Genomic DNA, 14,285 nt, shown 5'->3' with positions numbered 1-14,285 from the left:
TTCCCTGCTTGCAAGCCATTAGCTGTCTGCGCACTCCCCCCTCCTCAATATCGCTGGAGAACATGATATCCATTGCACGAAAGAATTTCATAGCGTCCTTCAGGATATCGTTGTGCGTTGCCATCAGGGGTCGAACCCAGTCCCGCGCCCCCTTCTCAAGATGCCCAATTACGAAAGCAACTCGGGATTCCTCATCAGGGAACTCATCAAACTGCACATTCAGGGCATATTGCATTTCAGTCCTAAAGGCATGGTAATCCTTGGGGTCCCCCCCAAACTTCTGCACTAATCCTGGTACCTTTCTGGGGAACTGAGTGGTTCTCCCCTTCTTGTCTGCATCTTGAGCCCTCCTCTCCTCGAGCCTCGCCGTCTGCAGCGCAAGTTGGACCTCCAATGCTCGGTATCTGTCTTCCAAGCTTGGACCAGCTCCACCCCCTGCGGCTCCGGCTCCTGCTGGGTCGCTCATGATGCCTTCTCCTGCACAGGCAGCGTACAGAGACTGTCGGACTGCTGTCAGGGGATGATTAGCTGCTTGTGCTTAAAATAGTGCCCCTTCAGAGTTTGTGCGACCCCACAAACCTCTGTGTGTGACAGAGCTCCTCAGACATGTCTGCTCTAGTCACTTGTAGAGTCCGACAGTGGCTGTCTGCGGAAGCGCTTCCAGCAAAGAAGTTCCTTAACGGAAACGCGTCTCCTGGACTCACGACGTGACAGCTTCCGGCGAAGCATAGGTCTCCCTGCAGTTGCTTCTGACACCTCCCCGCTATTTTCGCTCGAAGTGTCTCTCACCCCTTTCTCTCCCCTTCTGCTTCCTGCCTGGGCTGCTGCGTCTTTCTCAGCATTACTGAGATCCTCCTCCAGAGACCCCGCGCTCCCCCTACTGGTCCCTGCTTTAGCTGTTGACTCTCTCCCAGTCTCTGGGAGCCCTACCACTTCCCTTTCCTCCGATGTCAGTTCCCTGACATTAGCATTCCACCAGTCTTCAAATTCTCAGTATGTGACTTAGGAGTAGCAATATTTTTCAAAATAACTTTTGTTTTCTCTCTTAATGTGTGTGTTTTTGGTAGGCGGAAATAGAAAGTGGAAGGGTAATGATTCACTAGCTTAAAAGGAGCGGAATGTATTTCTGAAAGTGCTTTTATGAAAAGAAATTATACATACCGAGAGCTTTAGCCTAGAAATGGTGTGACAAGCTAGAGAGATAGCAAGCATTCAAGTGAATTGATCTGAAAAATCACCTACTATCCCAAATTATGCAACAAAGCAAAACTTCAGAAGAGGAAGGTTGAATAATACTTAGAACTCTTCGGTTTCTTATATTTCTGAAAGCCCTAGGAGATAGTTTAGGCTCGAAGAGAGGGAGACAAACTCTCCAAATGTTCCTATTTTCCAGGGACAGTCCCAGATTTACAGAAGCCATCCTGGTTTCTGATTTGATCCTGGAATGTCCTGCTTTTCCTTAGGATGTCCCTATTTTCATCAGAGAAAGATTGGAAGGCATGGAGTAGGATGTCTCTATTTTCATCAAAGAAATGTTGGAGGGTATGGGGTGAGTGTGGACCAAGATAGCTCAGTGAGCATCGTGGCTGAATGGGGATTTGAGCCTGTCTCCACAGCCCTAATCCAACACCTAATCCAACAGCCCGCGGACTGTCTGGCCAGAGTGGTGCATGCTCTAGTTATCTCCCGCTTGGACTACTGCAATGCGCTCTACGTGGGGCTACCTTTGAAGGTGACTCGGAAACTACAGCTAATCCAGAATGCGGCAGCTAGACTGGTGACTGGGAGCGGCCGCCGAGACCATATAACACCGGTCTTGAAAGTCCTACATTGGCTCCCAGTACGTTTCCGAGCACAATTCAAAGTGCTGGTGTTGACCTTTAAAGCCCTAAACGGCTTCGGCCCAGTATACCTGAAGGAGCGTCTCCACCCCCATCGTTCAGCCCGGACACTGAGGTCCAGCGCCGAGGGCCTTCTGGCGGTTCCCTCATTGCGAGAAGCAAAGCTACAGGGAACCAGGCAGAGGGCCTTTTCGGTGGTGGCGCCCGCCCTGTGGAATGCCCTCCCATCGGATGTCAAGGTGATGGACAACTACCTGACATTCAGAAGACATCTTAAGGCGGCCCTATTCAGGGAAGCTTTTAAAGTATGATATTTTAGTGTTTTTTGGTTTCTGTGGAAGCCGCCCAGAGTGGCTGGGGAAACCCAGCCAGATGGGCAGGGTACAAATAATAAATTATTATTATTATTATTATTATTATTATTACTGTAACCCAGGAGTAGCCAACATGGTACTTTCCATATGTTGGTGAACTACAATTCCCATCATTCCTAGCCATTCCTGCCTAATACAACTTGCAGTTCAAGAACATATGGAAGGCATTATATTGACTACCCCTGCTCTAACCATTGCATTGCAGGGGGTTGGACTAGATGCCCCTTAGAGTCTGTTCCAGTTCTATGGTTCTTTGATCCCTGCCCCCCGCCCCCATATGATGATTTATAGTGGTACCTCGGGTTAAGTACTTAATTCGTTCCAGAGGTCCGTTCTTAACCTGAAGCACCACCTTAGCTAATGGGGCCTCCCGCTACCACCACGCCGCCAGAGCACGATTTCTGTTCTCATCCTGAAGCAAAGTTCTTAACCCGAGGTAATATTTCTGGGTTAGCGGAGTCTGTAACCTGAAGCGTCTTTAACCTGAAGCGTATGTAACCTGAGGTACCACTGTAGTATCTTTCTTCGGGAATGGGGAAGCTGTTTGGAATCCTTCCTATGGAAACAGATGGCCAGGATTCTCTTCACTACATCACCTATAAAATGTAGCATTTTTATCAATACCACAACGGGCTAAACAATGCTCCCAGTTGTCAAACGTAATCTGGCACCTGTTTATTGTCCCTTTTCTGATGTGTATACACCCCACACATTTCAGTGGGTGTATGTGTGTTGTACACATATACAGTGGTACCTCGGGTTAAGTACTTAATTCGTTCCGGAGGTCCGTTCTTAACCTGAAACTGTTCTTAACCTGAAACACCACTTTAGCTAATGGGGCCTCCTGCTGCCGCCGCGCCGCTGGAGCACAATTTCTGTTCTCATCCTGAAGCAAAGTTCTTAACCCGAGGTACTATTTCTGGGTTAGCAGAGTCTGTAACCTGAAGCGTATGTAACCCAAAGTACCACTGTAATCCCAAAAGGCACGAGGCCATGACATCATACAGTGGTACATCGGGTTACAAACACCTCAGGTTACAAACACTTCGGGTTACAAACTCCACTAATCCAGAAGTAGTACCTCAGGTTAAGAACTTTGCCTCAGGATGAGAACAGAAATCACACGCTGGCGGCGCTGCGGGAATGGGAGGCCCCATTAGAGAAAGCGCGCCTCAGGTTAAGAATGGTTTTGGGTTAAGAATGGACCTCTGGAACGAATTAAGTTCGTAACCCAAGGTACCACTGTATATTCTTTGTAAATATTTTATTAGTTTAAAAAGGGCTGGTGTGATATCTACTATAAACGCTCCATTTCTCCATGTTTAATAGGTCATATTCACTTGAAACATTCAGCCCTCAGGCTAGCGGTTGTGCTCCTGGATTTCTAACATCATTCTTTGGCTTCTATTCATCTTCTCTTTCCCACCCTCCCAATGCTTTCCTACCCCTCAAAAAAAATCCCTTTTAAAACTCGAGTCTGGAAATGTGAAGAATGGAGGGATGAATGGGTTGACTTGTGCGGATGTGTAGTCTAGAATCAAGGGTGATCCTTTGATGCTTATCTTTGTTGTCATTCCTCAGTCCCAAGAATGTAAGGCTGGGAGATAAACCATGATAAAACAGCGATATCACCAAGGAAATAGAACTGTCATTGCTCAGTGATAAGTGCAGTGCTTTGCATGCGAAGGTGCTCCTAGGTGTAGTCTCATTTCCAGAGCTGGGCTGGGAGAGACCCCAACTCAGAGCTGCTGAATCACTGCCAATACTTTTTGTTTCCTCCTTTAACTTTTGTGCATCGTTGGCTACCTCAGAAATACCAAACAATGTGCTGGAAGTGTAAAGACATTTCACTTACTTGGCTGGTTTGAGAAAGGAACTGGAAGTTCCCTTTTATTGTTTTTAAAATATCAAACTACAGCTACAATTAAATGCTGACTTCCTGTGTGCTGGCTTTGGGAGTTTTATTGCATCTGTCTATGCTACAGCAGGTTGAAAGGAAAGATTTGAAAGGAATGGAGGTGTTATTTCCACGTCAACCAGACCAAATTATTTGTAATCTCTCTACCCCAAGCCTGGCCTGTGTGGGAGAACAGAGCAAATAAGAGAAAAGAGATCAGCTTTATTCTCATACTTTAAAAATAGGTAAAGGTAAAGGGACCCCTTACCATTAGGTCCAGTCATGACCGACTCCGGGGTTGCGGTGTTCTTCTTGCTTTATTGGCCAAGGGAGCCGGCGTACAGCTTAACGGGTCATGTGGCCAGCATGACTAAGCCGCTTCTGGTGAACCAGAGCAGCACACAGAAACACCGTTCACCTTCCCGCAGGAGCGGTACCTATTTACCGTATTTTTTCACCATAACACTCACTTTTTTCCTCCTAGAAAGTAAGGGGAAATGTCTGTACGTGTTATGGAGGGAATGCCTACGGGTGGCATGCCTACGGATTTTCCTCCTCTAAAAACTATGTGCGTGTTATGGTCGGGTGTGTGTTATAGAGCGAAAAATACGCTATCTACTTGCACTTTGACGTGCTTTTGAACTGCTAGGTTGGCAGGAGCAGGGACTGAGCAACAGGAGCTCACCCCGTCGCGGGGATTCGAACCGCCAACCTTCTGATCGGCAAGTCCTGGGCTCTGTGGTTTAACCCACAGCGCCACCCTGTACTTAAAAAAATAATAATTTGTTAATGTGTAATTTCCCACTTTCTCCAGTTTGTGATCAAAGGCAACCTGCCAGCTAGGTGGGTGGGTTTATAAACTTCTCTTTTTTACGGCTTCCCTGGAACACAAAATGGTGAGGAAATGTCAAGCAACAGAGCATTGCTGTCTGGGTTTGTTGAGTTACAAGTTGTGCAGGCTTCCTCGATCGGCATTGAACCATCACAATAATATTGAAGGGTTTGGCTGGGGCTGGTGGAAATTGTAGTCCAAAACACCTGGAGAGCACCAGGTTGTTGAAGGCTTAAACAGAATAGCACAATATTCCTGTTTTGGATGGAAGCGTTTGGTTTGGCAATTGACGGATAATAAACAACCGACCAACAATAAATAGGTAATGTTACTGGAACATGAGTGCTTTCCCAATGCTTTATCATGAAGTAGGTATAATGTCAGAAGACAATCTAACAAACATTTAGGAGGGGAAATAGAGGGACACAGGAAATTGTCTTGGCCCGGATTCAATCATCTGGTCCATTTCAAAGCGAGGACAAGAAGTCCGGTTATCTAATTGCATATCTGATGTTCTCATGACGATATCGCTCCTTACAAATAGCTCTCCTTACGTAAATAATTCATGGCAATGAACTTTGTGTTGCAGAGCAGTATGAAAGATTCTGAATGTTCAGACGGCAGGAGCTTGTGTGACTTGTACACACACCCACAAAACCACACACAATCTGTAAAAGATCAGGCATCAAGAGAGAGACTGAGACACTTTAAAGTGTATGAGACACAGGTATACGCAGAATAGATTTTAGACAGCCAAGTAGTACGAAATCCCTGTTGAAAAGTACCAGGTGGATGAAAGGAGTCTTGTGGCTTTTTCTGTAAGGATATCTCCTTTATTAAGGAACTGCAGAAAGAGAGGGAAGGAAGTCAAGTTTTGAAATGTTAAAATGATTGTAAAATTAAGGAAATGTATAAACCTGAAAAGTTTAAATACAAATTAATAAAATAAAATAAAATGAATACACTTTGAATGAAAAACTGCAGTTGCCGAGGTTAACCTAGAAACACTGAAACACAAGCTAGCTTCTCATTTTGACTGAATTGGCACAGGATAAATACTGCTGTTTTTCAGCCATTCACTAATTCTATGGCCTAGCAGTTGGGTGGTTCCGCCATCATTGCCAGCAGAGGATGCCATGGCAGTCATTTGCTCAGTCGAAACGTTACTGGCTCAGTAGGCACCTTGGCAAATGAACTGAAAAGAAAAGCTGGGTTCCCACTTAGAAATATAACGAGGAGAGAGTAGGTCATCTCTTGCACGTGAAACATTAGAGATTTAGCAGACTAACAGTCCAGTCCTCTAAGAATTTATAGTGCAGCTGCATAGATGTTTGTGCAAGATGACTGTCTTGAAGATTTCTGGCCACTGGGGTCCTTTGTAGTAATTGGTAGTTCATTAAAAGGACTTTCTGAGCACCAATGATGCTGCACTTTCTGGGGGGGGGGAAAGGGAAGTTGATAACGGTTCCCATTTAATTTCATATAATGCAGTCGCAGGCTTTATTAGCAGACAGCGAGGAGTGAAAAGAAATGTGCTGTCTTGACCTCTTCTAACTTGTGAGATACCGTTTTAACATTGTACCTGTTAAGGACAAAATAGTTGGATTTAAAAAAAAAAAGCAAGAAGAATTTGCTTTGAACTGAAAGCCTCCAGTCATGGTGTTTGCAGCTATTTCATAAAAGTTTCTGAGCAGATGAGCATGTTAATGAAGTCCTGGCTCATTTGTTTTAAAAGAGAAAATGTAACTAGAAAAAGGGACTTTAGATTAGCTCTGAATATGTGAGTGGTAACCTGGTTTTAATCACTGGATGGTCTTGAATAGCAATGACTCATGGCTAGCCTTTCCAAAGGCAAAGCAATGTTTTGTCTAATGTTTGCTGACATTCCCTCCAGGTTAGGATTAGGGCTGTTCCAGAAGTTGTGGTTTACCTGGTAGAGCAGGTAACCCACTGATTCTGCTTTGAGATATTGCTTCAACGTGCTCACCTGTTATGGAAGGACCTGCAGTTTTAAGTGGGGTTAAACCTCTAAGACAAGGTTCTAATCAGTAGCATTTCTTGTACCAGCAAGTTCAGCTGTTGCATCTTTTGCCAAGGTGTTGCTTTATTGATTGATGCCGTTCTTGAGATAGCATATTGTCAGTATTGTCAGAATGCAGTTGAAACCCAGCTCTACCTCTCTTTTAAATCAGAACCGTTGAAGGCGGTGAAGGTCCTGTGTGAGTGTCTGGAGGCGGTTGGAGGATGGATGGTGGATAACAGATTGCGGTTGAATCCGGACTAGACAGAAATACTAATTTGGGAGGGTAGGGGGTGGGCAGTGGTGAGGAACTCCCTGGTCCTGAATGAGGTAACTGTGCCCCTGAAGGACCAGGGGCGTAGCCTGGGAGTCATTTTGGACTCACAGCTGTCCATGGAGGTGCAGGTCAATTCTGTGTCCAGGGCAGCTGTCCATCAGCTCCATCTGGTACGCAGCCTGAGACCCTTCCTGCCCACAGACTGTCTCGTCAGAGTGGTACATGCTCTGGTTATCTCCCGCTTGGACTACTGCAATGCGCTTTACGTGGAGCTACCTTTGAAGGTGACCCGGAAACTAAAACTAATCCAGAATGCGGCAGCTAGACTGGTGACTGGGAGTGGCCGCCGAGACCATAGAACACCAGTCCTAAAAGTCCTACATTGGCTCCCAGTACGTTTCTGAGCACCATTCAAAGTGTTGGCACAGACCTTTAAAGCCCTAAATGGCCATGGCCCAGTATACCTGAAGGAGCATCTCCACCCCCATCATTCAGCCAGGATACTGAGGTCCAGCTCCAAGGGCCTTCTGGTGGTTCCCTCACTGCAAGAAGTGAGGTTACAGGGAACCAGGCAGAGGGCCTTTTCAGTAGTGGCACCTGCCCTGTGGAACTCCCTCCCACCAGATGCCAAGGAAATAAACAACTACCTGACTTTTAGAAGACATCTGAAGGCAGCCCTGTTTAGGGAAGTTTTTAATGTTTGATTGTGTTTTTAATATTCTGTTGGGAGCTGCCCAGAGTGGCTGGGGAAACCCAGCCAGATGGGTGGGGTATAAATAAATTATTATTATTATTATTATTATTATTATTATTATTATTATTATTACTGACCAGCCTTCTAACTACAGCATCAAGTTCTTGCTGGGTGACAGTAGGTGTACAGAGAAATGAAATGTAAAAAATCTCCTCAGAATATGATGGCTTATCCCTTGCCACAGAGAAACACTGGCCATGTCCCAAGTTTGACAAAACATAAGACCTAGTGTAGTAAAGTCTGTGGTTTGGTAAAGTCCCTTCCATTTTGAAACTTATTGGCAATCAAAAACTAGTGAAAGAGTCACCATGCAGTTATTTCCCCCATTGGTCAAATTGTCTTCTGCTTTAGTCCTCATGTGACAAAACCCCAGTGATAGAAAACAAGCTTGTGACAACTCGTCTATCTCTAGAAACAGTTATCATTGAACCAGCCAACCATTTCTGCCCACCTCAGTGATTTCAGGCAATGTAGGAAGCGTGTCGTGTGAGAGGAATGGGATGGAGCCAAGTACCATGTGTTTTTCATCTACCAGCGACACAAGACTGATATTGACATGGATTCAGCAGCCATAAGTAGACTTAACTGAGTCTCCCCTCTCCTTCCATAAGCTAACAGATCTCCTTTTCTCAACGATTAGTCTTCAGTTTGATGCCAACTAAACATCAAGTTGAATTGCTGTTGTGATGAGATGTTGCCGTGTACTCGCTGGGTGGCCTTAGGCTAGCTGCTAACTCCCCACCCCAGCAGAATTATTGAGATAACGTATATGAACTTCTTCAAACATTTGAAATGTGCTGCATAAATGCCAAGCGGTAGTAGAAGATGGTGCAAAACTGAGCCACAGTTGTCATCTGGCATTTTACTTTCTGCTATAATTGTTTGCTTTTTCAAATTAATAACCTGCATTTAAGCTACCAAATACCAGTTCTGTCATTTTCAGCTAAAATCCACAAGCCATTTACTTCAGTGCAAAGCTCTTTGTGTCTGTTGAAGAGCCCTTAAACGAACTGCTCTGGCTTCACCGCCACCTCCTGTGCTACAGTTGAAGCAGTGATTGACAGAGGTTTTTTATGAATGTATACTCTTTCTCTCCTGCCAGTGGTCTCTCACGCACGCACAAATGCAAATGCCGCCTGAATTTGTCACATTAAAATGTTGGAAAGCGGCGTTGTTTACTCATGCCAGATGCTTGGCAAATCTGAGCTAGCTGAAAGCTGGCAGAGCCTCGCTGTCATAAGTCCATTACAGGGCAGGCGTTTGCTTTTCGAAGGGCTGAATAAGGAATGGCACAAGATCAGTCGTCCTTTTCTGCTTATGAACTCATGGTATGTAAGAAAGATCCCAAGTCACTTGTTCAGTCTCCAGCAGGCATCCTCAGACACAGAACCCACTTTTATTTTTTTATTATTCAATTTTACACTATGCATTTGAACTCAAACATTAATCATAATTGTCAACATTTAAGATTCCCTGAATCCTTAGACTTCCCTCCCCCCCTCCATGGTTTCCATTATCAAACTTTTTTTACTGCATCGCATATTTTCTCCATTCTTCTTAAAATAGTTCGTTTTTACCTTAGTTTTTAATACAAGTGTTACTCAAATCCTGCCAAAGTTTTTAGTTGTTTACAGTGTTCTCTGAAGTAAATTGCATCCCCCCCATTCCTTATTAAAGTTTCTATCTTCCTGGTTTCTGATTTCCCTGACCAATTTCACCGTTTCACCATAGTCCATCATCTTCATCAACCATTCATCTCTGATCTTGACTTTATCTTCTTTCCATCTCTGGGCCAGTAGTATCCGTGCTGCTGTCATCGCATACATGAATTATCGTTTCTGTTCCTTTGGTATCTCTGCATCTAAAATTCCTGTAAAAAAGCTTCGTTTTTTTCCACAAACGTTATTTTAAACATTTTTTTCAACTCAATTCAATTCAAAAGCAGAATTCTTTTGTCATCTTGCACATCCACCACATATAGCAAAACGTGCCTTCCTTCTTATACTTCCAACATACATTTGAAGCAGTTCTATACATTTTTGCTAATTTTGTGGGTGTTAAATACCAATGATACATCATTTTCACATAGTTCTCCTTCAACGCACAGTATGCTGTAAATTTTCAGTCCTCCATAACTTTTCCCAAGATGACACAGAACCCACTTTTAACTGAAACACTCTTTTGGATACCCAATTCTTAACTTTTTTTCCATATATTTGCATAGCGGTTGCTCTCCTGTTGTCATCTGTTGTGGATCTGGCCACAGCCGGCTACTGGGTCCCAACCCACCAGTTGAAGACCAGTGGTCTAAAGCAGCGTTGGAGAACCTGTCTGCCTCCAGATGGACTACATCTCCCATCATTCCTGACTATCTGCCAGGCTGATAGAGCGTGTTGGGGGTTGGAGTCTACCCACATCTGGAAAGTCACAGGTTCCCAACCCCTGATCTAGGGAGCATAAAGTAAATATGAAAAGAATAAAAAAAGACGAAAAAGAAAGGTAAAAATAAAGGATGCCTGGACAGTTAAGTCCAGTCAAAGGTGGCTATGGAGTTGTGGTGCTCATCTCACTTTTCAGGCCAAGGGATCTGGCATTTGTCCACAGACAGGTTTCCGGGTCATGTGGCCAGCAGGACTAAACAGCTTCTGGCGCAACAGGACACCGTGATAGAAACCAAAGCGAACGGAAATGCCGTTTACCTTCTCACTGCTGCGGTACCTATTTATCTACTTGCACTGGCATGCTTTCGAATTGCTAGGTTGGCAGGAGCTGGGATTCAAACCGCCAACGTTCTGATTGGGAAGCCCAAGAGGCTCAGGGGTTTAGACCACAGCGCCACCCGTGTCCCAAATAAACAAGCACACAATCACTGATAGGTCCCCCCACCATTGTGAGGCTCAAAGCAATGAAGATGATGCCTCCCCAGCTGTTGCCATTGGCTGTGGGTTTCTTGTGATGTCACAAAAGCACTTGGCAACTAAGTAGACATAAAGCCAGACCAAGGGGAAAGCCCTTTTCTGTTTCTAGCAGGACACTCCTGGCAATGGATGTGACCTTCAGCACTGCCCAGGTTTCTTCCACTTGGAGGAGGCAAACTGGTGAATGGAAGGAGGCAATCCTCTGGCAGTGGAATGCTAGGGAGCGTTAATAAGGCAAGTTTGCTTACTTGAAGGCTGCTGGTTTCCATGGTTGGAAGCTAGCAGACGTCTCATGATGGACCTAACAGTAGCTTCTGGCACAATGGGACAACGTGACAGAAGCCAGAGTGCACAGAAATGTTGTTTACCTTCCCACCACAGCGATACCTGTTTATCTACTTGCACTGGCATGCTTTCGAACTGCTAGGTTGGCAGGAGCTTGGACAGAGCAATGGGAGCTCACTCTGTTGCAGGGATTCGAACCACCTACCTTCCGATCAGAAGCCCAAGAGGCTCAGGGGTTTAGACCTCAGCACCATCCGCCTCCCTATGAAAAGAGTAAACATACAGGATATGCAACAAGCCCCCAATATTGCAATATTTATTTCCTTTCTTTTGTAATTGATAAAATAATAGAAACTACTTAGCACTGTGCAGCTAAGCACCACAGACAGACCTTGTTCTCCTTAGCATAACCCTGTGAAATAGGTATACCTTCTCCCCGTATTTCTGATGTCACAGAGGGTGGTTTGAAACTGAACTTACATACCCTCCAACATTTCTCTGATGAATCATAGAATCATAGAATCATAGAGTTGGAAGAGACCACAAGGGCCATCGAGTCCAACCCCCTGCCAATGATGAAAATTAGGACGTTCTATTCTATTCTATTATTATTATTATTATTATTATTATTATTATTATTCCCCACCCATCTCACTGGACCCCAGCCACTCTGTGCTGCTTCCAACATATATTAAAACATTAAACATTAAAAAATTTCCCTATGTATGGCTGCCTTCAGATGTCTTCTGAAGGTTGTATAGTTACTTATCTCCTTGGCTTGGGGTTGCATAACTCCATTACCCCCTCCCCCCAATATTTCTCTGGTGAAAATAAGGGTGTCCTAAGGAAAAGCAGGACATGCCGGGATCAAATCAGAAACTGGGGTGGCTTCTGTAAATCTGGGGCTGTCACTGGAAAACAGGGACACTTAGAGGGTCTGAACTTACCATAAGTTTCTGATTTGTGGTCTAGGCTTCTAACCAGTGGACTGTACCTAGTAATAGATAGGTAGCCGTGTTGGTCTGCCATAGTCAAAATAAAAAAAATTCCTTCCAGTAGCACCTTAAAGACCAACTAAGTTAGTTCTTGGTATGAGCTTTCGTGTGCATGCACACTTCTTCAGATACACTGAAACAGAAGTTGCCAGATCCTTCTATATAGTGAGAAGGTGGGGAGGGGCATTACTCAGAAGGGTGGTGGGAATGGGAGATAGGCAGATAGCTGAGATGAGCCTGTTGACGACTCTTAACGACTGCAATAGGTCTTACAGGAAAAGGCAAGGGGTGAGAAGGTGAAAAATGGCTTAGTCATGTATAATGAGATAAGAATCCAATGTCTTTGTTCAGACCAGGTCTCTCCATGGTTTTAAGTTTGGTAATGAGTTGCAATTCAGCAGCTTCTCTTTCCAGTCTAGACTCCCATTCTCACCACCCTTCTGAGTAATACCCCTCCCCACCTTCTCACTATATAGAAGGATCTGGCAACTTCTGTTTCAGTGTATCTGAAGAAGTGTGCATGCACACGAAAGCTCATACCAAGAACTAACTTAGTTGGTCTTTAAGGTGCTGCTGGAAGGAATTTTTTTTATTTTGTACCTAGTAATGTTAGAGGCATATCAGTGAATATGCAACACGATTGGAGTCCTCATTTCTCCAAAATGAAGCAGATAAGCGTGTGCGCCCGCTTTTTATCTGAAGTCGACGATTCACAATGCAATGCATCGTATCAGCATGTAATCCTGTCAGCTGCACTTGGATTTAAAGGGGAAGGACATAAAATTAAACAAGGTCATAGTGCCTATGGGACGATGTCAGAGTATTTGGAAGATAGTAGCAAATTTTTTTAAAAAAATTAAAATGTGACAAAACTTCCCAATCTCTCTCTCTCCTCTACCTTCACACCAAAACTTCAGCAGTTGGACTGTATGTAGAATTACTGAGGCCATCATTCTTTTATTTTAGCAATCTGTCCAAACTACTCTGCAAAACACCCCCAACTTCCTTTCTTCTTTGGATCCATCATCTATCTGTGACGGTAATAGGTTTCCGAGAATAGTGCATGCAAACATCAAAGTATTACAAAAGCAAAGTACAGTTTAAGCCAAAGGCAGTTAGAAAATATGTTGCCTACCTGCTCAGGCACAAATCGTAACAGCGAGAATTGCCCCCCTTTCAGCTCTACGGAGCACAATGGCTGGTTAGTCCTGACTTGCCATAGGCTCTTTATTGCATAAACATTAGCGTGCTAATAGCCAGTGGTAGCTCATCAGAAATGACAGCCTTGCCTCTGGAGAAGAGAAGCAACAGACACAAGCCTGAGGACCACTGCTGCTGTTTAAGAGGTGCATCAAGGCAAACGCTCTTGCCGCATTTCATTCTCGTTATGTCACTCACTGCCCTGCCATGAATCTTTGCATGCTTTCTATAAGGCTATGTGTGGTCGTTTTAATGGAATCGGATCCCACAAACACACGTGTTAATCTTTTAAATGTGTAGCATCTGTGCATCCATATATACCCTAATAAATTTAATAGTGTCTCCAAAAGTTTGGGGTCCGGGCAAGATGAGCCAAACGAATGAGATCGCCAGGATCAGAAATCATGAAGCAATGAAGTTTTAGTTTTGACAGAAAGAAATGATCAAGGGGTCTCCAAATGCAAGTCTGGGGTAAAGGTGGGGGTCCTGGATCTGCAAAGGGTGAATAAAACTTATTTCGTTTATACGTTACCCCTTTAAACTAAAACTAAGGCCTGCAATGAGCTTGGGATGAATGCTAAGCTTACATTGTATAGCTGACATTTCCATTGGCACGTGTGAAACTTGTGGGATACAAAGCTGTCAGTCAAGTCCAACATTCCAAGAGGCCTAACTGCCTCTATGTGCCAGGCAGTTTGTTCAGTTGGTTGGTTGGTCAGTTGCTGCTAGGAGTGTTAACTGGTAACTGCTCGGATGCAGTCTTCTCATGACCCACTACTATCTAGTATATAGTTTATCTGTTATGTAACCTAAGCCTGCCTTCAGAAACAACTGTGTAAACCTGAATGAATCTGATAGTAAAGTAAAAAGGTAAAGGGACCCCTGACCGTTA

The 14,285-nt window shown here is 44.4% G+C and overlaps 1 protein-coding gene across 3 annotated transcripts in view; it reads left to right on the top strand.

The window, feature by feature from the left end:
- The window catches only part of MARCHF3 (membrane associated ring-CH-type finger 3), a 159,125-nt gene that overhangs the window by 61,125 nt on the left and 83,715 nt on the right, over positions 1 to 14,285 (top strand). The window contains exon 1 of one of the 3 annotated variants that reach the window (XM_082191642.1): positions 1,530 to 1,549. The exons of the other annotated variants lie outside the window; for them this stretch is intronic. The gene's annotated coding sequence lies outside the window, so the exon portion shown is untranslated. Of the gene's footprint in view, positions 1 to 1,529; positions 1,550 to 14,285 lie in introns of those variants that run through there. 3 annotated transcript variants of the gene reach the window in all.

Source organism: Podarcis vaucheri (assembly GCF_965113315.1).
Source record: "Podarcis vaucheri genome assembly, chromosome: 11".
NCBI classification, from domain to species: domain Eukaryota; kingdom Metazoa; phylum Chordata; class Lepidosauria; order Squamata; family Lacertidae; genus Podarcis; species Podarcis vaucheri.
Note: the sequence above shows the minus strand (reverse complement) of the source record. Positions and strands in the feature narration are given on the sequence as shown.